This window comes from Camelus dromedarius, chromosome 22, assembly GCF_036321535.1.
Source record: "Camelus dromedarius isolate mCamDro1 chromosome 22, mCamDro1.pat, whole genome shotgun sequence".
Taxonomy (NCBI): domain Eukaryota; kingdom Metazoa; phylum Chordata; class Mammalia; order Artiodactyla; family Camelidae; genus Camelus; species Camelus dromedarius.
Window position 1 is genome coordinate 331921 of NC_087457.1, and position 24122 is coordinate 356042.

Genomic DNA, 24122 nt, shown 5'->3' on the forward strand with positions numbered 1-24122 from the left:
GCATTAATATTCATAAATATTGATACAAATGAGCATATCGTGACCTAACCCAAATGCCGATTTTGAATAAGGTTTGGTCATAGTCCGTGATGTAGACTTACAATTCTTCCAACAGCAAGAATGAATGCCATATTCTACCCTAAGTAGAGAAGAAACGGCATAAGCCTATAACAAAGACAAGTAGCTCTGCAAAACTGTACTAAGGGCAAACGAGACAGACAGTAAAGTGCACATTGGGATTGGTTTCATTTCTCGGAATTTCAGCCCCCATGAAACAAATGGATCCATTTCCTGAGAGCGTGGGTGTTTCAGCAGAAAGCAACTGACGGATATGTATTCTGGGTGAATGGATATTACACAAACATGAGTTTCCTTTAGTGAGGTCTCTGTGTACTGTGAGCTGTTAGAAAGTTTCAAGACGTGTGAAACCATAAAATAAAACTGGACACACTTCCCTCCGTTTGTACTGTATATACAGATCTGAACCAAAGGAAAGAGGGAAGATAAAAGGACAATGGCACGCTAGTGGATAGAATCACATTTAACTTAGGAACCTCCCGTTTGATGCAGCCCCTCCCCCAACACTGACAATATTCAGCAACCATTGGGGATGGCAGTTACCGGTTGGATTCTAGGTGGAATCTTGGTGTGTACCGCGAGGCTTGTTGTGGCTGGTGGATCCAAGGTAACTGGGCAGAATTCTGTGGGTGGATCAGTGTGATGGAGGGGCTGCCGCCCTTTGTGGAGTTTGGCTTAGGTCTTTTGTTCACTATCTGAATTTTAATATTTTCCTGTACTGTCATGAAAATCTGAGGCCTAATACATATTCAAGTTCACTCAAAGATTCCCCTCACTTCCCACACTCCTTTCAGCCCAAAGTATACATAACCCCAGCATTTCCTGAATCTACGGGAAGGTCATTATTTCTTTGTGTGAGCTAAGTATTCAATTCCTATCTATTTTAGTGGATATTATATGACCTTTAAGGAGTTCACTCTTGTTCACCGAGTGTGAAGGAGGAGGAACACTGATTCTAGTAGGGGCTTGATCTCCTCCTACTGGATTCATAGCAGCTCAGGTTCTGATCCATTGAAATGGATGCCTGAGTGGAGTGGAGGGAAGAGCATGTGATTGATAGCTAGGCACAAACGTGGGAATAGGCTTACCTGAGCTTGGTGCATTTCGGTCTGAATGATTCGTAAATGCCCCTTGGGATGTGTGGATTCTCACGACCTCTTCCAAGAAAATGAGCGCTTTTATCATCTCTGCCATCTCTTCTCTTTTAGACGTCAGGAATCTTGGACTCGTTCTTGGAGCAGATAATCGAGTAACTTTCTCAAGGGCACGTTGACTCTCCGTATGTTTCTTCCAGTATCACCGATTTTCAGTAGTTCTCATGAATGTCTTTCGAGCCTGGTATGCTCTAGAGATGTGTCCATGCAGATATTCTCCACTGTAGCAGAACAACTTTCATCAATGTATTCGCACATCTCCTCAATCCATGCAGCCAGTGTTTCTGCCAGCTTCTCTTCGTGTCTCCCATAAAGTCGACGTCAACAGGACTGGGCAAGTCTGAAAATACCTCAGAGCCTCACCATTAAGCTGATGACAGGCAGATCTTCCAGTGTCTGGCCTTTCAGATTCTGGGAACTGACCTGTGAACTCAGGTTTCTGGGCAGCAGCAGTATCTCGAACTTAAACAGCTTCCCGTACAAAAGACCTAAGCCAATCTCCACATAGAGCAGCAGACACACCATCAAACTGATCCACCCACAGAATTCTGCACATTTACCTTGGATACACCAGCCGCAATACGCCTCGTGATACACACCAACATTCCACCTGGAATCCAACCGGTAAGTGCCATCCCCAGTGGTTGATGCATCAAGTCCGTGTTGGGGGTGATGCTGCATTAGACGAGAGTTTCCTAAGGGAAAGGTGATTCTATTCAGAAGGGTCCAATGTTCCTTTTGTCTTCCCTCTTTCCTTTTGTTCAGATCTGTATACACAGTACAAACGGAGGGAAGTGTGTCCATGATAAGTTTATGGATTCACACCTATTATACTTTGTAACAGTTCAGAGTACACGGAGACCCACTCCAGGAAACTCATGTTTGTGTAGTATCCATCCACCCAGATTACATATCCGTCTGTTGCTTTCTGCTGAAACACCCACACTCTCAGAACATGGATCCATTTGTTTCATGGGGGCTGAAATTCCTAGAAATGAAACCAATCCCTACGTGCACTTTCCTGTCTGTCTCTTTTGCTCTTAGTAAAGTTTTGCAGAGCTACTTGTCTTTGTTATAGGCTTATGCCGTTTCTTCTCTACGTAGGGTAGTATAAGGCATTCGTTCATCCTGTTGGAAGACTTGTAAGTCTATATCCCGTTCTCTGACCCACTCTTATTCAAAACCGTCATTTGGGTTGGCTCAAGATATGCACTTCTGGATCAGTATCTATGAATAGTAGTGCACGCGTCTGTTTTTGGAATACAAGTGTGTTGAGTACATGCTAAAAGCGAAAATAGTTCGATGCGTGCTGAAGGATCCTTGACATCACTTTGAGTACTTTGTCTTGAATAATCATGGTTGTTTGGTATATGTCAGCCAACTGTAACATTTTGGTGTTTGTTTGTTTGTCTGATTGTTTTGCAAACACATTAGGCCATGCATCTCCACTTTTGCTTCAGACAGTCATGTAAGCTGATTCACTTAAGATAGTGCTTAAAATCAACTATGATTTCCTGCTACCCTCTCCCATCTTTAGGATTTTGATGTCCTCCTTGCCTTCTTCTTCTTACATATTTGCAACTCAGGCTCTTCCTGCATTTGCAATAATGGTTTTGTTAATTCCATTTCATCTTGCTACTTTTCTACTCAGGGTAGGATTCTCAATTTTTGTTGCAGGATCAGTCTCAAACTGCTGAATTCTTTTAAGGTTTGCCTGTCAGTGAAATTCCCTAGCTGTGCCGTTGTTATAAACGGCGGTCATTTGGCATAGGCTAGCCTAGATTGCAGCTTTTTCTCATTCAGGATATGGTCTATGTCCTGGCACTCCTCCTCGTGCTGCAAAATTTCTGCCGAGATATCAGCTGAAACCACTCTGGAGGTTCTGATGTGACTAAGTTGCTTTCCTCGAGGTGCATTTTACATCACTGGGATGATCATGAAATTTGTTTATTTGAATTCTACAGCTGATTGTTGGTCTATTTGTATTCCACCTCTTTTGGATGCTGTGTACTTCCTGAATTCGTATAGATGATACTTTCTTGGCTTTCAGCAAGTTTCATTCTGATTTTTCTACAAATTCCTTTTCAGAATTTAATATTTTATCACTTGCTTTTCCATTTGTGAATCCTATGATTCCTATTCTTACCTGGTTTGTCTTAACCCAGGATTCAACAGTGATGTTAGCGTTGGTTTGCACTTGCTTTACTGTGTCTTCTTCTGATGGATGGATTTCTGTTCCCCTGTCCTCACAGTCATTCACGAGTCCCTCTGCATTATGTAGTCTGCTTAGGATTGACTTTAGCCCAGTTTTTATCAAATCGATTGAGTTTTCTGATACTACTGGGTTCTTCTTTAGAATTTGTCTTCCCCTTTTCTGGTATTCTGCCTTTTGTGATTCTGAGGCACTGTGGTTCATCAGTGTTTTCCTCACCTCCATTTTCAGAGCTTCCTCTGGTATCGTTTTGCCGTCTACTTGTTTGAAAGCTTGTTTTTTGGGCCTTCAATCTCTTTGGAACTGAAAATTGTACTTCCTGTTTCTTTCACAATAATTCTTTTATTCTACAGTTCAGGTTTTTCATGTATTTAATATAGACTTATAGGGCTTGGTTAAGTGCAAATTTTTGACACTTTGGTGTATGCAATTCCATGGTATTTTTGTGAGGACAATTTTCCCTAGACCTTGATGCCATGCCCTGTTCCTGTGTGTGTTGTCTGGTATATCTCTAAATCCTGGTATTGCCTTTGTTGTGATGAACACACCATACTGTTTCAGTTAGTAGAAACTCATTTTTATTACACTAATCTCACACTTCTGAAAGTGCACAGGGCACTTCCTCTAGTGGAAATGAAGCTTCTATAGGTTTTCAGCTCTGCATTCTTCTGTATGTCATTTTGAAGTGTCTCCAAATCAGCCAACATAGAGTGCGCTTGTACTTTCTACTGCCATGGGAATGTCCCAATGTTACCAGTTCTTCCCAGAGTTTCTCTTTCTACAGAAACACCAGTGTAAGCATATGTATGCATGTCATAATTCAGGGCCTGCTGGGATGATCCCGCAGACCGACCTATGTGTCCTCGGTGCAGTACACTGTCAGTGCCGTCCAAAATGTAGCATCTGCATTTGGGTGATAATGCTGTAAGAAATGCTTCATCTTCTCATGCTGTGGACTTTGACCACTCTTCCTATTTCTCCCATTCTTGAGTAATGTGTTCATGCCGTCCAAAATGTAGCATCTGCATTTGGGTGATAATGCTGTAAGTGATGCTTCATCTTCTCATGCTGTGGACTTTGACCACTCTTCCTAGTTCTCTCATTCTTGAGTAATGGGTTCACGAAGGCAACCACAGAGCTGTTCCGCATCCTCTGCCTCAAACCAGAGTGTAATCCCAATCCAGGTTATGAATATAGCAGATCCTAAATCTTTTAATATTGATTTCAAACCCAACGCCTCCAGGAACCCTCAGTCCAGATGCATGATACCTCTGATTGAGCCCCACACGTGCTCTACTTGCAAAATGTCAAATTGGACCCTGATCCTGCAGATGCAGTGGATGTGGACATAGAACATATCGATAAACTCATCCTCACGCGCCAGTGCGGTTGCTGTCTCACTGGCGTCACAGTTCTCTTTGCTCTATTGAAAGTACCCACCAAAACCAACAACGCACTCTAGATCCCTGAGTTGAACGAGAGCCATCATACGTAGCCCTATCCCTCTTTTTCCGCTGCCTCTGCTAGCTCAGATTTGGCAGCTCGGATCTTGGTCTCAGATTCAAATGTGGGGATATTTTGAGCTGATTTCTTTGAGTTCTGTCAGCCAAGAATCTGCTGTGCACTCTTCTTACACTCAGCGCATCACCTTCAAGCCCATGCCTGCTGCCCGCTTGAGAGTGTGCTTCCAAGGAAAACAGAGTTTCACCTTTGATGCTCCATTACCAGAGGTCAGATCCTGCACTTGTTTCCATTCTCTACTTTGCCTTTTCCTGCTTCCGGTTTTTCTGAGGCCTCATCCTGTCTTTGGAAGTAACAGACCGCTCTTTAGCTAGTGTCCTTTGCCAAGGGCTGGGTGAGTGTTTGTTTACAATATTTTGTTTATGGTAGCTAGTGAGAGCAGTTTGCACTGGTTCTCTTCCTACTGGGCATCGACAAATCAACACTTTTCACAAATAATTCACAGAAATTGTATATTTGTTTCGCTCCGTTTTCTTTACAGCCATGGTCGGAGTGTTTGTCTGAAGACACCAGCTTTGAACTTATGATGACAAGGCAGTTGCAGTCTTTAAGAAGGTTTATAGTATCGATTTACGTGTTTTGGGATTTATATGAAAGTGAAGTTAGTTTTTGAAAACTACCAAATGAACCTAGAAGCCAGACTTGACAATATGTGTAAGAATTTGTCAGCACTAAGGAAAAAACAGTCAGTCTCAATGTAAAATAGCAGTCCAAAAGTTTGAAGGGGACATGCCAACCCTTTTCTCTTGAAGCCTCCAACAACAAAAGGAACAATGAAATAACTATTGGAACCATGATATAACCCCCAACCTGGGTTTCGCTTCTGCACCTGGTGCCCTTTATTCCCAATGACACATACTAGGCAATGCTGGCATTTCAAGGGGTAACATTCCTCTCTAGGAATATACAAGAAAATCTAAACAGAATATAAACATTTAGGCTTGATTCCAGAAGCACCTATAGGCATTTAACTATGAGAAACCTGCTGCAGCTATGCTATGTTATTGAGAGCCAGGTGCTCTTCTATCAGTGCTGAGAAGTCTTAATCATCTGATCATGTTGGGTAAAGCAATTTAACACAACCAAATCTGCACCTGCAAGATATAGTGCACCCGGGCTTGAAGGAAGTGAATGAATGTCCACATAACCTGTGACTTATTGTGTTTGGTGCCTTTTAAAGTTCAGTTCACTATCTGAATTTTAATATTTTCCTGTACTGTCATGAAAATCTGAGGCCTAATACATATTCAAGTTCACTCAAAGATTCCCCTCACTTCCCACACTCCTTTCAGCCCAAAGTATACATAACCCCAGCATTTCCTGAATCTACGGGAAGGTCATTATTTCTTTGTGTGAGCTAAGTATTCAATTCCTATCTATTTTAGTGGATATTATATGACCTTTAAGGAGTTCACTCTTGTTCACCGAGTGTGAAGGAGGAGGAACACTGATTCTAGTAGGGGCTTGATCTCCTCCTACTGGATTCATAGCAGCTCAGTTTCTGATCCATTGAAATGGATGCCTGAGTAGAGTGGAGGGAAGAGAATGTGACTGATAGCTAGGCACAAACGTGGGAATAGGCTTACCTGAGCTTGGTGCATTTCGGTCTGAATGATTCTTAACTGCCCCTTGGGATGTGTGGATTCTCATGACCTCTTCCAAGAACATGAGCGCTTTTATCATCTCTGCCATCTCTTCTCTTTTAGACGTCAGGAATATTGGACCCGTTCTTGGAGCAGATAATCGAGTAACTTTCTCAAGGGCACGTTGACTCTCCGTATGTTTCTTCCAGTATCACCGAGGTTCAGTAGGTCTCATGAATGTCTTTCGAGCCTGGTATGCTCTAGAGATGTCTCCAAGCCGATAATCTCCACTGTAGCAGAACAACTTTCATCAATGTGTTCGCACATCTCCTCAATCCATGCAGCCAGTGTTTCTGCCAGCTTCTCTTCGTGTCTCCCATAAAGTCGACGTCAACAGGACTGGGCAAGTCTGAAAATACTTCGGAGCCTCACCAGTAAGCTAATGAGTGGCAGATCTTCCACTGTCTGCCCTTTCAGATTCTGGGAACTGACCTGTGAACTCAGGTCTCAGGGCAGCAGCAGTATCTCGAACTTACTCAGCTTCCCGAACAAAAGACCTAAGCCAATCTCCACATAGGGTAGCAGACCCAATATTAAACTGATCCACCCACAGAATACTGCCCAGTTACCTTGGATCCACCAGCTGCAACACGCCTCGTGGTACACACCAAAATTCCACCTGGAATCCAACCGGTAAGTGCCATCCCCAGTGGTTGATGCATCAAGTCCTTGTTGGGGGTGATGTCGCATTAGACGAGATTTTCCTAAGGGAAATGTGATTCTATCCACAAGGGTCCCATGGTCCTTTTCTCTTCCCTCTTTCCTTTTTTTCAGATCTGTATACACTGTACAAAAGGAGGGAAGTGTGTCCATGATCATTTTATGAATTCACACTTATTAATCTTTCTAAAAGTTCACAGTACACAGAGACCGACTCAAGGAAACTCATGTTTGTTTCATATCCATTCACCCAGATTACATATCCGTCTGTTGCTTTCTGCTGAAACACCCACACTCTCAGAACATGGATCCATTTGTTCATGGGGGCTGAAATTCCTAGAAATGAAACCAGTCCCTACGTGCACATTCCTGTCTGTCTCTTTTGCTCTTAGTACAGTTTTGCAGAGCTACTTGTCTTTGTTATAGGCTTATGCCATTTCTTCTCTACGTAGGGTAGAATTAGGCATTCGTTCATCCTGTTGGAAGACTTGTAAGTCTATATCCCGTTCTCTGACCCACTCTTATTCAAAACCGTCATTTGGGTTGGCTCACGATATGCACTTCTTGATCAGTATCTATGAATAGTAATGCACGCGTCTGTTTTTGGAATACAAGTGTGTTGAGTACATGCTAACAGCGATAATAGGTCGATGCGTGCTGAAGGATCCTTGACATCACTTTGAGTATTTTGTCTTGAATAATCATGGTTGTTTGGTATATGTCAGCCAACTGTAACCTTTTGGTGTTTGTTTGTCTGATTGTTTTGCAAACACATTAGGCCATGCATCTCTCCTTTTGCTTCAGACAGTCATGAAAGCTGATTCACTTATGATAGTGCTTAAAATCAACTATGATTTCCTGCTACTCTCTCCCATGTTTAGGATTTTGATGTCCTCCTTTCCTTTTTCTTCTTCTTTGCAACTCAGGCTCTTCTTGCTTTGCAATAATGGTTTTTTTATTTCCATTTCATCTTGCTACTTTTCTACTCAGGGTAGGATTCTCAATTTTTGTTGTAGGATCAGTCTCAAACTGCTGAATTCTTTTAAGGTTTGCCGGTCAGTGAAATTCCCTAGCTTTGCCGTTGTTATAAACGGCGGTAATTTGGCATAGGCTAGCCTAGATTGCAGCTTTTTCTCATTCAGGATATGGTCTATGTCCTGGCACTGCTCCCCGTGCTGCAAAATTTCCGCCGAGATATCAGCTGAAACCCCTCTGGAAGTTCTGATGTGAATAAGTTGCTTTCCTCGAGGTGCATTTTACATCACTGGGATGATCATGAAGTTTGTTTATTTGAATTCTACAGCTGCTTGATGGTCTATTGGTATTCCACCTCTTTTGGATGCTGTGTACTTCCTGAATTCGTATAGATGATACTTTCTTGGCTTTCAGCAATTTCATTCTGATTTTTCTACAAATTCCTTTTCAGAATTTATTATATTATCACTTGCTTTTCCATTTGTGAATCCTATGATTCCTATTCTTACCTGGTGTGTCTTAACCCAGGATTCAACAGTGATGTTAGCGTTGGTTTGCACTTGCTTTTCTGTGTCTTCTTCTGATGGAGGGATTTCTGTTCCCCTGTCCTCACAGTCATTCACGAGTCCCTCTGCATTATGTAGTCTGCTTAGGATTGACTGTAGCCCAGTTTTTATCTCATCCATTTAGTTTTCTGATACTATTTGAATCTTCTTTAGAGTTTCTCTTCCCCTTTTCTGGTATTCTGCCTTTTGTGATTCTGAGGCACTGTGGTTCTTCAGTGTTTCCCTCACCTCCATTTTCAGAGCTTGCTCTGGTATCGTTTTGCCGTCTACTTGTTTGAAAGCTTATTTTTTGGGCCTTCAATCTCTTTGGAACTGAAAATGTTAATTTCTGTTTCTTTTACTATACTTCTTTTATTCCACAGGTCATGTACTATCATATATCTAATATAGACCTATGGGGCTTGGTTAAGTGCAAACTTTAGACTTATTGGTGTATGCAATTCCATGGTATTTCTGTGAGGATAATTTTCCCTAGACCTTGATGCCATGCCCTGTTCCTGTGTGTGTTTTCTGGTATATCTCTAAATCCTGGTGTTGCCTTTGTTGTGATGAACACGCCATACTGTTTCAGTTAGTAGAACCTCATTTTTATTACACTAATATCACAATTCTGAAAGTGCACATGGCACTTCCTCTAGTGGAAATGAAGCTTCTATAGGTTTTCAGCTCTGCATTCTTCTGTATGTCATTTTGAAGTGTATCCAAAACAGCCAACATAGAGTGCGCTTGTACTTTCTACTGCCACGGGAATGTCCCAATGTTACCAGTTCTTCCCAGAGCTTCTCTGTCTACAGAAACACCAGTGGAAGCATATGTATGGATGTGATACTTCGGGGCCTGCTGGGATGATCCTGCATTCCGACCTATGTGTCCTTGGTGCAGTACCATGTCAGTGCCGTCCAAAATGTAGCATCTGCATTTGGGTTATATTGCTGTAAGAAATGCTTCACCTTCTCATGCTGTGGACTTTGACAACTCTTCCTAGTTCTCTAATTCTTGAGTTATGGGTTCACAAAGGCAACCACAGAGCTGTTCCCCATCCTCTGCCTCAAACCAGAGTTTAATCCCTATCCAGGTTATGAATGTAACAGATCCTAAATTTTTTAATACTTATTTCAAACCCAATGCCCCCAGGAACCCTCAGTCCAGATGCATGATACCTCTGATTGAGCCCCACACGTGCTCTATTGGCAAAATGTCAAATTGGACCCTGGTCCTGCAGATGCAGTGGATGTGGCCATTAGACATTTTGATAAATTCAACCTCACGTGCCAGTGCGTTTGCTGTCTCACTGAGGTCACAGTTCCCTTTGCTCTCTTGAAAGTACCCACCAAAACGCACATCGCACTCTAGATCCCTGAGTTGTGCGAGAGCCATCATCCGTAGCCCTACCCCGCTTTTTCCGCTGCGTCTGCTTGCTCAGATTTGGCAGCTCGGATCTTGGTCTCAGATTCAATTGTGGGGATATTTTGAGCTGATTTCTTTGAGTTCTTTCAGCCAAGCATCTGCTGTGCACTCTGCTAATACTCAGCACATCACCTTCAATCCCAAGCCTGCTGCCAGCTTGAGAGTGTGCTTCCAAATAAAACAGAGTTTCACCATTGATGCTCCATTACCAGAGGTCAGATCCTGCACTGGTTTCCATTCTCTACTTTGCCTTTTCCTGCTTCCGGTTTTTCTGAGGCCTCATCCTGTCTTTGGAAGTAACAGACCACTCTTCGGAAAGTGTCCTTGCCAAGGGCTGGGTGAGTGTGTTTTTACAATATTTTGTGTATGGTAGCTAGTGAGAGCAGTTTGCACTTGTTCTCTTCCTACTGGGCATCGACAAATCAACACTTTTCACAAATAATTCACAGAAATTGTATATTTGTTTCGCTCCGTTTTTTTACAGCCATCGTCGGAGGGATTTTCCGAACACTCCAGCTTTGACCTTGGTTGACAAGGCAGTTGCAGTCTTTAAGAAAGTTAACAGTATCAATTTATATGTTTTCAGATTTATATGAAAGTGAATTTAGTTTTTGAAAATTACCAAATCAACCTAGAAGCCAGTCTTGAATATTTCTGTAAGAATTTGTCAGCTCTAAGGAAAAACAGACAGTCTCAATGTAAAATAGTAGTCCAAAAGTTTGAAGGGGACATGCCAACTCTTTTCTCTTGAAGCCTCCAACAACAATAGGAAGAATGAAATACCTATTGGAACCATGAAATAACCCCCATTCTGGGTTTCCCTTGTGCACCTGGTGCCCTTTAATCCCAATGACACATACTAGGCAATGTTGGCATTTCAAGGGGTAACATTCCTCTGTAGGAATATACAAGAAAATCTAAACAGAATATATAGATTTTGGCTTGATTCCAAAAGCACCCAGAGGCATTTAACTATGAGAAACCTGCTGCAGCTATGCTATGTTATTGAGAGCCAGGTGCTCTTCTATCAGTGCTGAGAAGTCTTAATCATCTGATCATGTTGGGTAAAGCAATTTAACACAACCAAATCTGCACCTGCAAGATATAGTGCACCCGGGCTTGAAGGAAGTGAATGAATGTCCACATAACCTGTGACTTATTGTGTTTGGTGCCTTTTAAAGTTCAGTTCACTATCTGAATTTTAATATTTTCCTGTACTGTCATGAAAATCTGAGGCCTAATACATATTCAAGTTCACTCAAAGATTCCCCTCACTTCCCACACTCCTTTCAGCCCAAAGTATACATAACCCCAGCATTTCCTGAATCTACGGGAAGGTCATTATTTCTTTGTGTGAGCTAAGTATTCAATTCCTATCTATTTTAGTGGATATTATATGACCTTTAAGGAGTTCACTCTTGTTCACCGAGTGTGAAGGAGGAGGAACACTGATTCTAGTAGGGGCTTGATCTCCTCCTACTGGATTCATAGCAGCTCAGTTTCTGATCCATTGAAATGGATGCCTGAGTAGAGTGGAGGGAAGAGAATGTGACTGATAGCTAGGCACAAACGTGGGAATAGGCTTACCTGAGCTTGGTGCATTTCGGTCTGAATGATTCTTAACTGCCCCTTGGGATGTGTGGATTCTCATGACCTCTTCCAAGAACATGAGCGCTTTTATCATCTCTGCCATCTCTTCTCTTTTAGACGTCAGGAATATTGGACCCGTTCTTGGAGCAGATAATCGAGTAACTTTCTCAAGGGCACGTTGACTCTCCGTATGTTTCTTCCAGTATCACCGAGGTTCAGTAGGTCTCATGAATGTCTTTCGAGCCTGGTATGCTCTAGAGATGTCTCCAAGCCGATAATCTCCACTGTAGCAGAACAACTTTCATCAATGTGTTCGCACATCTCCTCAATCCATGCAGCCAGTGTTTCTGCCAGCTTCTCTTCGTGTCTCCCATAAAGTCGACGTCAACAGGACTGGGCAAGTCTGAAAATACTTCGGAGCCTCACCAGTAAGCTAATGAGTGGCAGATCTTCCACTGTCTGCCCTTTCAGATTCTGGGAACTGACCTGTGAACTCAGGTCTCAGGGCAGCAGCAGTATCTCGAACTTACTCAGCTTCCCGAACAAAAGACCTAAGCCAATCTCCACATAGGGTAGCAGACCCAATATTAAACTGATCCACCCACAGAATACTGCCCAGTTACCTTGGATCCACCAGCTGCAACACGCCTCGTGGTACACACCAAAATTCCACCTGGAATCCAACCGGTAAGTGCCATCCCCAGTGGTTGATGCATCAAGTCCTTGTTGGGGGTGATGTCGCATTAGACGAGATTTTCCTAAGGGAAATGTGATTCTATCCACAAGGGTCCCATGGTCCTTTTCTCTTCCCTCTTTCCTTTTTTTCAGATCTGTATACACTGTACAAAAGGAGGGAAGTGTGTCCATGATCATTTTATGAATTCACACTTATTAATCTTTCTAAAAGTTCACAGTACACAGAGACCGACTCAAGGAAACTCATGTTTGTTTCATATCCATTCACCCAGATTACATATCCATCTGTTGCTTTCTGCTGAAACACCCACACTCTCAGAACATGGATCCATTTGTTCATGGGGGCTGAAATTCCTAGAAATGAAACCAGTCCCTACGTGCACATTCCTGTCTGTCTCTTTTGCTCTTAGTACAGTTTTGCAGAGCTACTTGTCTTTGTTATAGGCTTATGCCATTTCTTCTCTACGTAGGGTAGAATTAGGCATTCGTTCATCCTGTTGGAAGACTTGTAAGTCTATATCCCGTTCTCTGACCCACTCTTATTCAAAACCGTCATTTGGGTTGGCTCACGATATGCACTTCTTGATCAGTATCTATGAATAGTAATGCACGCGTCTGTTTTTGGAATACAAGTGTGTTGAGTACATGCTAACAGCGATAATAGGTCGATGCGTGCTGAAGGATCCTTGACATCACTTTGAGTATTTTGTCTTGAATAATCATGGTTGTTTGGTATATGTCAGCCAACTGTAACCTTTTGGTGTTTGTTTGTCTGATTGTTTTGCAAACACATTAGGCCATGCATCTCTCCTTTTGCTTCAGACAGTCATGAAAGCTGATTCACTTATGATAGTGCTTAAAATCAACTATGATTTCCTGCTACTCTCTCCCATGTTTAGGATTTTGATGTCCTCCTTTCCTTTTTCTTCTTCTTTGCAACTCAGGCTCTTCTTGCTTTGCAATAATGGTTTTTTTATTTCCATTTCATCTTGCTACTTTTCTACTCAGGGTAGGATTCTCAATTTTTGTTGTAGGATCAGTCTCAAACTGCTGAATTCTTTTAAGGTTTGCCGGTCAGTGAAATTCCCTAGCTTTGCCGTTGTTATAAACGGCGGTAATTTGGCATAGGCTAGCCTAGATTGCAGCTTTTTCTCATTCAGGATATGGTCTATGTCCTGGCACTGCTCCCCGTGCTGCAAAATTTCCGCCGAGATATCAGCTGAAACCCCTCTGGAAGTTCTGATGTGAATAAGTTGCTTTCCTCGAGGTGCATTTTACATCACTGGGATGATCATGAAGTTTGTTTATTTGAATTCTACAGCTGCTTGATGGTCTATTGGTATTCCACCTCTTTTGGATGCTGTGTACTTCCTGAATTCGTATAGATGATACTTTCTTGGCTTTCAGCAATTTCATTCTGATTTTTCTACAAATTCCTTTTCAGAATTTATTATATTATCACTTGCTTTTCCATTTGTGAATCCTATGATTCCTATTCTTACCTGGTGTGTCTTAACCCAGGATTCAACAGTGATGTTAGCGTTGGTTTGCACTTGCTTTTCTGTGTCTTCTTCTGATGGAGGGATTTCTGTTCCCCTGTCCTCACAGTCATTCACGAGTCCCTCTGCATTATGTAGTCTGCTTAGGATTGACTGTAGCCCAGTTTTTATCTCATCCATTTAGTTTTCTGATACTATTTGAATCTTCTTTAGAGTTTCTCTTCCCCTTTTCTGGTATTCTGCCTTTTGTGATTCTGAGGCACTGTGGTTCTTCAGTGTTTCCCTCACCTCCATTTTCAGAGCTTGCTCTGGTATCGTTTTGCCGTCTACTTGTTTGAAAGCTTATTTTTTGGGCCTTCAATCTCTTTGGAACTGAAAATGTTAATTTCTGTTTCTTTTACTATACTTCTTTTATTCCACAGGTCATGTACTATCATATATCTAATATAGACCTATGGGGCTTGGTTAAGTGCAAACTTTAGACTTATTGGTGTATGCAATTCCATGGTATTTCTGTGAGGATAATTTTCCCTAGACCTTGATGCCATGCCCTGTTCCTGTGTGTGTTTTCTGGTATATCTCTAAATCCTGGTGTTGCCTTTGTTGTGATGAACACGCCATACTGTTTCAGTTAGTAGAACCTCATTTTTATTACACTAATATCACAATTCTGAAAGTGCACATGGCACTTCCTCTAGTGGAAATGAAGCTTCTATAGGTTTTCAGCTCTGCATTCTTCTGTATGTCATTTTGAAGTGTATCCAAAACAGCCAACATAGAGTGCGCTTGTACTTTCTACTGCCACGGGAATGTCCCAATGTTACCAGTTCTTCCCAGAGCTTCTCTGTCTACAGAAACACCAGTGGAAGCATATGTATGGATGTGATACTTCGGGGCCTGCTGGGATGATCCTGCATTCCGACCTATGTGTCCTTGGTGCAGTACCATGTCAGTGCCGTCCAAAATGTAGCATCTGCATTTGGGTTATATTGCTGTAAGAAATGCTTCACCTTCTCATGCTGTGGACTTTGACAACTCTTCCTAGTTCTCTAATTCTTGAGTTATGGGTTCACAAAGGCAACCACAGAGCTGTTCCCCATCCTCTGCCTCAAACCAGAGTTTAATCCCTATCCAGGTTATGAATGTAACAGATCCTAAATTTTTTAATACTTATTTCAAACCCAATGCCCCCAGGAACCCTCAGTCCAGATGCATGATACCTCTGATTGAGCCCCACACGTGCTCTATTGGCAAAATGTCAAATTGGACCCTGGTCCTGCAGATGCAGTGGATGTGGCCATTAGACATTTTGATAAATTCAACCTCACGTGCCAGTGCGTTTGCTGTCTCACTGAGGTCACAGTTCCCTTTGCTCTCTTGAAAGTACCCACCAAAACGCACATCGCACTCTAGATCCCTGAGTTGTGCGAGAGCCATCATCCGTAGCCCTACCCCGCTTTTTCCGCTGCGTCTGCTTGCTCAGATTTGGCAGCTCGGATCTTGGTCTCAGATTCAATTGTGGGGATATTTTGAGCTGATTTCTTTGAGTTCTTTCAGCCAAGCATCTGCTGTGCACTCTGCTAATACTCAGCACATCACCTTCAATCCCAAGCCTGCTGCCAGCTTGAGAGTGTGCTTCCAAATAAAACAGAGTTTCACCATTGATGCTCCATTACCAGAGGTCAGATCCTGCACTGGTTTCCATTCTCTACTTTGCCTTTTCCTGCTTCCGGTTTTTCTGAGGCCTCATCCTGTCTTTGGAAGTAACAGACCACTCTTCGGAAAGTGTCCTTGCCAAGGGCTGGGTGAGTGTGTTTTTACAATATTTTGTGTATGGTAGCTAGTGAGAGCAGTTTGCACTTGTTCTCTTCCTACTGGGCATCGACAAATCAACACTTTTCACAAATAATTCACAGAAATTGTATATTTGTTTCGCTCCGTTTTTTTACAGCCATCGTCGGAGGGATTTTCCGAACACTCCAGCTTTGACCTTGGTTGACAAGGCAGTTGCAGTCTTTAAGAAAGTTAACAGTATCAATTTATATGTTTTCAGATTTATATGAAAGTGAATTTAGTTTTTGAAAATTACCAAATCAACCTAGAAGCCAGTCTTGAATATTTCTGTAAGAATTTGTCAGCTCTAAGGAAAAACAGACAGTCTCAATGTAAAATAGTAGTCCAAAAGTTTGAAGGGGACATGCCAACTCTTTTCTCTTGAAGCCTCCAACAACAATAGGAAGAATGAAATACCTATTGGAACCATGAAATAACCCCCATTCTGGGTTTCCCTTGTGCACCTGGTGCCCTTTAATCCCAATGACACATACTAGGCAATGTTGGCATTTCAAGGGGTAACATTCCTCTGTAGGAATATACAAGAAAATCTAAACAGAATATATAGATTTTGGCTTGATTCCAAAAGCACCCAGAGGCATTTAACTATGAGAAACCTGCTGCAGCTATGCTAGGCTATTGAGAACCAGGTGCTCTTCTATCAGTGCTGAGAAGGCTTAATCATCCGATCATGTTGGGGAAAGCAATTTAACACAACCAAGTCTGCACCTCCAAGATATACTGCACCAGGGGCTTGACGGAATTGAATGACTGTCCACATAACATGTGTCTTTAAAGTTTTTGGCGACTTTTACAGTTCAGTTCACTCTGACTTCTAATATTTTCCTGTACTGTCTTGAAAAACTGAGGCCTAATACATATTCAAGTTCATTCAAATATTCCCCTTATTTCCCACACTCCTTTCAGCCCAAAGAATACATAAACCCAGCATTTCCTTAATCTAAGGGAAGGTCATCATTTCATTGTGTGAGCTAAGTATTCAATTCCTATCTATTTCAGTCGAGAGTATTTGACCTTTAAGGATTTCACAGTTGTTCACCGAGTGTGAATGAGGAGGAACTCTGATTCTATTAGGGGCTTGCTCTCCTCCTAATGGATTCATTGCAGCTCAGGTTCTGATCCTATGAAATGGATGCTTGAGTGGAGTGGAGGGAAGAGCATGTGATTGATAGCTAGGCACAAACGTGGGAATAGGCTTACCAGAGCTTGTTGCATTTCAGTCTGAATGGTTCGTAAATGCCCCTTGGGATGTGTGGATTCTCACGACCTCTTCCAAGAACATGAGCGCTTTTATCATCTCTGCCATCTCTTCTATTTTAGACGTCAGGAAACTTGGACCCGTTCTTGGAGCTGAGAATCGAGTTACTTTCTGAAGGGCACGTTGACTCTACTTATGTTTCTGCCAGTATCAGCGAGGTTCAGTAGGTCTCATGACTTTCTTTCGAGCCTTGTATGCTCTAGAGATGTCTCCATGCCGATATTCTCCACTGTAGCAGAACAACTTTCATCAATGTGTTCGCACATCTCCTCAATCCATGCAGCCAGTGTTTCTGCCAGCTTCTCTTCGTGTCTCCCATAAAGTCGACGTCAACATGACTGGGCAAGTCTGAAAATACCTCGGAGCCACACCAGTAAGCTGATGACAGGCAGATCTTCCACTGTCTGCCCTTTCAGATTCTGGAAACTGACCCGTGAACTCAGGTCTTTGGGGGGCAACAGTATCTCGAACTTACTCAGATTCCCGAAAAAAAGACCTAAGCCAATCTACACATAGGGCAGCAGACCCACCATCAAACTGATCCACCCACAGAATACTGCCCAGTTAAGTTGGATCCACCATCCTCAGCAAGCCTCATGGTACACACCAATATTCCACCTGGAATCCAACCGTTAACTGCCATCCCCAGTGGTTGATGCATCAAGTCAGTGTTGGGTTTGAAGCTGCATTAAACGAGAGTTTCCTAAGGGAAATGTGATTCTATCCAGAAGGGTACCGTTGTCCTTTTCTCTTCCCTCTTTCCTTTTGTTCAGATCTGTATACACAGTACAAACGGAGGGAATAGTGTCCATGATCAGTTTATGGATTCACACCAATTTAAACTTTCTAACAGTTCACAGTAAATGGAGACCCACTCAAGGAAACTCATGTTTGTGTAATATGCATTCACCCAGATTACAAATACGTCTGTTGCTTTCTGCTGAAACACCCACTCTTTCAGAACATGGATCCATTTGTTACATGGGGCTGAAATTCCTAGAAATGAAACCAATCCCAACGTGAACTTTCCTGTCTGTCTCTTTTGCTCTTAGTTAAGTTTTGCAGAGCTACTTGTCTTTGTTATAGTCTTATGCCATTTCTTCTCTACGTAGGGTAGAATTAGGCATTCATTCATCCTGTTGGAAGACTTCTAAGACTATATCCATTTCTATGACCCACTCTTATTCAAAACCGACATTTGGGTTGGCTCACGATATGCACTTCTGGATCAGTATTTATGAATATTAATGCACGCGTCTGTTTTCGGAATACAAGTTTGTTGAATACATGGTAAAAGCGATAATAATTCGATGTGTGCTGAATGATCCTTGACATCATTTTGAGTATTTTGTCTTGAATAATCATGGTTGTTTGGTATATGTCAGCCAGCTTTAACCTTTTGGTCTTTGTTTGTTTGTCTGATTGATTGTTTTGCAAACACATTAGGCCATGCATCTCTCGTTTTGCGTCAGACAGTCATGTAAGCTGATTCACTTAAGATAGTGCTTAAAATCACCTATGATTTCCTGCTACCCTCTCCCATCTTTAGGATTTTGATGTCCTCCTTGCCTTCTTCTTCTTACTTCTTTGCAACTCAGGCTCTTCTTGCATTTGCAATAATAGTTTTGTTATTTCCATTTCATCTTGCTACTTTCTACTCAGGGTAGGATTCTCAATTTTTGTATTAGGATCGGTCTCAAACTGCTGAATTCTTTTAAGGTTTGACTGTCAGTGAAATTCCATAGCTCTGCCGTTGTTATAAACGGCGGTCATTTGGCATAGGCTAACCTAGATTGCAGCTTTTTCTCATTCAGGATATGGTCTATGTCCTGGCACTCCTCCCTGTGCTGAAAAATTTCTGCCGAGATATCAGCTGAAACCCATCTGGAGGTTCTGTTGTGACTAAGTTGCTTTCCTCGAGGTGCATTTTACATCACTGGGATGATCATGAAATTTGTTTATTTGAATTCTACAGCTGCTTGTTGGTCTATTGGTATTCCACCTCTTTTGGACGCTGTGTACTTCCTGAATTCGTATAGATGATACTTTCTTGGCTTTCAGCAAGTTTCATTCTGATTTTTCTACAAATTCCTTTTCAGAATTTATTATTTTATCTCTTGCTTTTCCATTTGGGATTCCTATGAGTCTTATTCTTACCTGCCTTCTCTTCACCCAGGATTCAACAGTGATGTTAGCATTGGTTTGCACTTGCTTTTCTGTGTCTTCTTCTGATCGACGGATTTCTGTTCCCCTGTCCTCACAGTCATTCACGAGTCACTCTGCATTATGTAGTCTGCTTAGGATTGACTTTAGCCCAGTTTTTATCTCATCCATTGAGTTTTCTGATACTGTTGGATTCTTCTTTAGAGTTTCTCTTCCCCTTTTCTGGTATTCTGCCTTTTGTGATTCTGAGGCACTGTGGTTCATCAGTGTTTCCATCACCTCAATTTTCAGAGCTTGCTCTGGTATCGTTTTGCCGTCTAGTTGTTTGAAAGCTTATTTTTTGGGCCTTCAATCTCTTTGGAACTGAAAATGGTACTTCCTGTTACTTTTAGTATACTTCTTTTACTCTAAAGATCAGGAACTATCATGTATTTAATATAGACTTATAGGGCTTGGTTAAGTGCAAACTTTAGACTCTTTGGTGTACACAATTCCATGGTATTTCTGTGAGGATAATTTTCACTAGATCTTGATGCCATACCCAGTTCCTGTCTGTGTTGTCTGGTATATCTCTAAATCCTGGTGTTGCATTTGTTGTGATGAAAACACCATACCGCTTCAGTTAGTAGAATCTCATTTTTTTACACTAATCTCACAATTCTGAAAGTGCACAGGGCACTTCCTCTAGTGGAAATGAACCTTCTATAGGTTTTCAGCTCTGCATTCTTCTGTATGTCATTTTGAAGTGTCTGCAAAACAGCCAACGTAGAGTGCGCTTGTACTTTCTACTGCCACGGGAATGTCCCAATGTTACCAGGTCTTCCCAGAGCTTCTCTGTCTACAGAAACACCAGTGGAAGCATATGAATGGATGTCATATTTCAGGGCCTGCTGGGATGATCCTGCAGACCGACCTATGTTTCCTCGGTGCAGTACACTGTCAGTGCCGTCAAAAATGTAGCATCTGCATTTGGGTGATAATGCTGTAAGAAATGCTTCATCTTCTCATGCTGTGGACTTTGACAACTTTTCCTATTTCTCCCATTCTTGAGTAATGTGTTCATGCCGTCCAAAATGTAGCATCTGCATTTGGGTGATAATGCTGTAAGTAATGCTTCATCTTCTCATGCTGTGGACTTTGAGCACTCTTCCTAGTTCTCTCATTCTTGAGTAATGGGTTCACGAAGGCAACCACAGAGCTGTTCCGCATCCTCTGCCTCAAACCAGAGTGTAATCCCAATCCAGGTTATGAATATAGCAGATCCTAAATCTTTTAATACTGATTTCATACCCAATGCCCCCAGGAAACCTCAGTCCAGATGCATGATACCTCTGATTGAGCCCCACACGTGCTCTATTGGCAAAATGTCAAATTGGACCCTGGTCCTGCAGATGCAGTGGATGTGTACATAGAACATATCGATAAACTCATCCTCACGCGCCAGTGCTGTTGCTGTCTCACTGGCGTCACAGTTCTCTTTGCTCTATTGAAAGTACCCACCAAAACTAACAACGCACTCTAGATCCCTGAGTTGAACGAGAGCCATCATACGTAGCCCTATCCCTCTTTTTCCGCTGCCTCTGCTAGCTCAGATTTGGCAGCTCGGATCTTGGTCTCAGATACAAATGTGGGGTTATTTTGAGCTGATTTCTTTGAGTTCTGTCAGCCAAGAATCTGCTGTGCACTCTTCTTACACTCAGCGCATCACCTTCAAGCCCATGCCTGCTGCCTGCTTGAGAGTGTGCTTCCAAGGAAAACAGAGTTTCACCTTTGATGCTCCATTACCAGAGGTCAGTTCCTGCACTTGTTTCCATTCTCTACTTTCCCTTTTCCTGCTTCCGGTTTTTCTGTGGCCTCATCCTGTCTTTGGAAGTAACAGACCGCTCTTTAGCTAGTGTCCTTTGCCAAGGGCTGGGTGAGTGTTTGTTTACAATATTATGTTTATGGTAGCTAGTGAGAGCAGTTTGCACTGGTTCTCTTCCTACTGGGCATCGACAAATCAACACTTTTCACAAACAATTCACAGAAATTGTATATTTGTTTCGCTCCGTTTTCTTTACAGTCATGGTCGGAGTGTTTGTCTGAAGACACCAGCTTTGACCTTATGATGACAAAGCAGTTGCAGTCTTTAAGAAGGTATATAGTATCAATTTACGAGTTTTGGGATTTATATGAAAGTGAAGTTAGTTTTTGAAAATTACCAAATCAACCTAGAAGCCAGACTTGACAATATGTGTAAGAATTTGTCAGCACTAAGGAAAAACAGACAGCCTCAATTTAAAATAGCAGTCCAAAAGTTTGAAGGGGACATGCCAACTCTTTTCTCTTGAAGCCTCCAACAACTATAGGAAGAATGAAATAATTATTGGAACCATGAAATAACCCCCATTCTGGGTTTCCCTTGTGCACCTGGTTACCTTTACTCCCAATGACACATACTAGGCAATGTTGGCATTTTAAGGGGTAACATTCCTCTGTAGGAATATACATGAAAATCTAAACAGAATATATATATATTGGCTTGATTCCAAAAGCACCTAGAGGCATTTAACTATGAGAATCCTGCTGCAGCTATGCTAAGCTATTGAGAACCAGGTGCTCTTCTATCAGTGCTGAGAAGGCTTAATCATCCGATCATGTTGGGGAAAGCAATTTAACACAACCAAGTCTGCACCTCCAAGATATAGTGCACCCGGGGCTTGACGGAAATGAATGACTGTCCACATAACCTGTGTCTTTAAAGTTTTTGGCGACTTTTACAGTTCAGTTCACTATCTGACTTCTAATATTTTCCTGTACTGTCTTGAAAAACTGAGGCCTAATACATATTCAAGTTCATTCAAAGATTCCCCTCACTTCCCACACTCCTTTCAGCCCAAAGAATACATAACCCCAGCATTTCGTTAATCTAAGGGAACGACATCATTTCTTTGTGTGAGCTAAGTATTCAATTCCTCTCTATTTTAGTCGAGAGTATTTGACCTTTAAGGAGTTCACTGTTGTTCACCGAGTGTGAAGGTGGTGGAAATCTGATTCTAGTAGGGGCTTGCTCTCCTCCTAATGGATTCATTGCAGCTCAGGTTCTGATCCTTTGAAATGAATGCCTGAGTGGAGTGGAGGGAAGAGCATGTGATTGATAGCTAGGCACAAACGTGGGAATAGGCTAACCTGGGCTTGGTGCATTTCAGTCTGAATGATTCGTAAATGCCCCTTGGGATGTGTGGATTCTCACGACCTCTTCCTAGAACATGAGTGCTTTTATCATCTCTGCCATCTCTTCTCTTTTAGACTTCAGGAATCTTGGACCCGTTCTTGGAGCTGAGAATCGAGTTACTTTCTCAAGGGCACGTTGACTCTCCTTATGTTTCTCCCAGTATCAGCAAGGTTCAGTAGGTCTCATGACTGTCTTTCGAGCCTGGTATGCTCTAGAGATCTCTCCATGCTGATATTCTCCACTGTAGCAGAACAACTTTCATCAATGTGTTCGCACATCTCCTCAATCCATGCAGCCAGTGTTTCTGCCAGCTTCTCTTCGTGTCTCCCATAAAGTCGACGTCAACAGGACTGGGCAAGTCTGAAAATACCTCGGAGCCTCACCAGTAAGCTGATGACAGGCAAATCTTCCACTGTCTGCCCTTTCATGTTCTGGAAACTGACCCGTGAACTCAGGTCTTTGGGCAGCAGCAGTATCTCGCACTTACTCAGTTTCCCGAACAAAAGACCTAAGCCAATCTCCACATAGGGCTGCAGACCCAGCATCAAACTGATCCACCCACAGAATTCTGCCCAGTTACCTTGGATCCACCAGCCGCAACAAGCCTCGTGGTACACCCAAACATTCCACCTGGAATCCTTCCGGTAACTGCCATCCCCAGTGGTTGATGCATCAAGTCAGTGTTGGGGGTGATGCTGCATTAGAGGAGAGTTTCCTAAGGGAAATGTGATTCTATCCAGAAGGGTCCCATTGACCTTTTCTCTTCCCTCTTTCCTTTTGTTCAGATTTGTATACACAGTACAAACGGAGGGAATAGTGTCCATGATCAGTTTATGGATTCACACCTATTTAAACTTTCTAACAGTTCACAGTACACGGAGACCCACTCAAGGAAACTCATGTTTGTGTAATATCCATTCACCCAGATTACATAGCCTTCTGTTGCTTCCTGCTGAAACACCCACACTCTCAGAACATGGATCCATTTGTTTCATTGGGGCTGAAATTCCTAGAAATGAAACCAATCCCAACGTGCACATTCCTGTCTGTCTCTTTTGCTCTTAGTTCAGTTTTGCAGAGCTACTTGTCTTTGGTATAGTCTTATGCCATTTCTTCTCTACGTAGGGAAGAATTAGTCATTCATTCATCCTGTTGGAAGACTTCTAAGACTATATCGCTTTCTATGACCCACTCTTATTCAAAACCGTCATTTGGTTTGGCTCACGATATGCACTTCTGAATCACTATATATGAATAGTAATGCACACGTCTGTTTTCGGAATACAAGTTTTTTGAGTACATGGTAACAGCGATAATAGTTCGATGCGTGCTGAATGACACTTGACATCACTTTGAGTATTTTGTCTTGAATAATCATGGTTGTTTGGTATATGTCAGCCAGCTGTAACCTTTTGGTGTTTGTTTGTTTGTCTGATTGTTTGTTTTGCAAACACATTAGGCCATGCATCTCTCGTTTTGCGTCAGACAGTCATGTAAGCTGATTCACTTAAGATATTGCTTAAAATCACCTATGATTTCCTGCTACCCTCTCCCATCTTTAGGATTTTGATGTCCTCCTTGCCTTCTTCTTCTTACTTCTTTGCAACTCAGGCTCTTCTTGCATTTGCAATA

General features: G+C 42.2%; 2 long non-coding RNA genes across 4 annotated transcripts in view; one reads left to right on the plus strand and one right to left on the minus strand.

Moving 5' to 3' along the window:
- LOC135318862 (uncharacterized) overlaps positions 1 to 24122 on the minus strand; it is a 389897-nt gene that overhangs the window by 4661 nt on the left and 361114 nt on the right. The window lies entirely within an intron of this gene.
- Positions 1240 to 22635, plus strand: LOC135318832 (uncharacterized). 3 transcript variants are annotated; one of them, XR_010377214.1, is made up of 4 exons: positions 1240 to 1856; positions 6672 to 7241; positions 11924 to 12493; positions 22565 to 22635. It is a non-coding gene; the product is annotated as an uncharacterized LOC135318832 (long non-coding RNA). The 3 variants fall into 3 exon arrangements; XR_010377215.1 differs by lacking the exon at positions 22565 to 22635 and adding an exon at positions 15559 to 15753; XR_010377213.1 differs by lacking the exon at positions 22565 to 22635 and having other exon boundaries at positions 11924 to 12591.